This window comes from Octopus bimaculoides, chromosome 9 (assembly GCF_001194135.2).
Source record: "Octopus bimaculoides isolate UCB-OBI-ISO-001 chromosome 9, ASM119413v2, whole genome shotgun sequence".
In the NCBI taxonomy this organism is placed as follows: domain Eukaryota; kingdom Metazoa; phylum Mollusca; class Cephalopoda; order Octopoda; family Octopodidae; genus Octopus; species Octopus bimaculoides.
Window position 1 is genome coordinate 18,554,885 of NC_068989.1, and position 1,795 is coordinate 18,556,679.

General features: G+C 42.5%; 1 protein-coding gene across 1 annotated transcript in view; it reads left to right on the plus strand.

Annotated features, from left to right (window-relative positions):
• The window catches only part of LOC106868091 (LHFPL tetraspan subfamily member 2a protein), a 38,084-nt gene that overhangs the window by 34,308 nt on the left and 1,981 nt on the right, over positions 1-1,795 (plus strand). The gene's annotated exons all lie outside the window — the stretch shown is intronic.

A 1,795-nucleotide genomic window follows, 5' to 3' on the forward strand; every position in this document is an offset into this window, starting at 1 on the left:
CCACACACACACACACTATGCCATTAGATAGCTGTAGTAGTGTATTCACAACAGTAGGTCATCTAATTCACACATTATTGAATACAGTCTCCACATTCAGTGAGTTTTCTGATATTTGATGACAATGTAACAGTTATATGTATATATATATATCATCATCATCATCATCATCATCATCATCATCGTTTAATGTCTGCCTTCCATGCTAGCATGGGTTGGATGATTTGACTGAGGACTGGCAAACCAGATGGCTACACCAGGCTCCAATCTGATTTGGAGTTTCTACAGCTGGATGCCCTTCCTAACGCCAGCCACTCAGAGAGTGTAGTGGGTGCTTTTATGTGCCACCAGCATGAAGGCCAGTCAGGCGGTACTGGCAACGGCCACGCTCAAAATGGTGTATTTTACATGCCACCTGCACAGGAGGCAGTCCAGCGGCACTGGCAACGACCTTGCTCGAATGTTTTTTTATGTGCCAGTAAGGCAATGCTGGTAACGATCACGCTCAAATGGTGCTATTTCCGTGCCACTGGCACAGAAGCCAGACAGCTGCTCTGGCAATGATCACGCTCAGACGGTGCTCTTAGCACTCCACTGGTACAGGTGCCATCACGATTTCGATTTCACTTGCCCCAACAGGTCTTCGCAAGCCAGTATGTATATGTATATATATATATTACAGTATATTTGTGTATATGTACAGGTGTGTGTAACAGTGGATTATCTAATACATATGAAAAGCCTTTTGCATTGAGGTTTGTGATACTTGATGATACTGTAATTTTTTGTATGGTAGGAAGTTTACTTCCCAGCCACAGGGTTCCAGGTTCAGTCCCACTGCATGGCACCTTGGACAAGTACTTTTTACTATAGTCTTGGGCCAAAAAAAGCCTTGTGAGTGGATTTGGTAGGCAGAAACTGAAAGAAACCCATAGCACACACTCACACACGCATGTGTGTATGTGTGTGTGTCCCTCACCACTACTTGACAACCAGCGTTGGTGTGTTTATGTCGCCATAACTTAGTGGTTCAGCAAGAGAGACTGATGGAATAATTCCCAAGCTTAAAATATAAAAAACTGCGGTTGACTCATTCAACTAAAATTCTTCAAGGTGTCCCCCAGCATGTCCACAGTCTAAGGGCCAAAACACATAAGAGAATAAAAGAATATATCACCAGGAAACTAAACATGGAAACTATCCACACAACATCATCCTAAAGTGACGCTCACTCTCATCCAATCCAGACAAACTCTAATTACACACACATACACCATGATACAAATGCAATATCCTTTTCTACTCTAGGCACAAGGCCCAAAATTTTGGGGGAGGGAGCCAGTCGATTAGATCGACCCCAGTACACAGCTGGTACTTAATTTATTGACCCTGAAAGGACAAAAGGCAAAGTCAACCGCAGCTGAATTTGAACTCAGAACGTATAGATGAAATACTGCTAAGCATTTCACCCGGCATGCTAACGCTTCTGCCAGCTCGCTGCCTTAATACAAATGCAATATTGTATCAAGAGGCACTCAGCACTGAAACACTGCTGGCCACTATATTCACCACTCAACACAGTCAAGCACTTCACTCAACACAGCCAAGCACTTCACTCAACACAACCAAGCAAATTCACTTAACACAGCCAACCACTTCTTATAGGATTTTAATGTCACAACCACCTAATATCCACACTAAAATGCTTTAAATAGAACAACATGCATTTATACATACACAGACAACCATACATATATATATATATATATATATGACCACACACACACACACACAC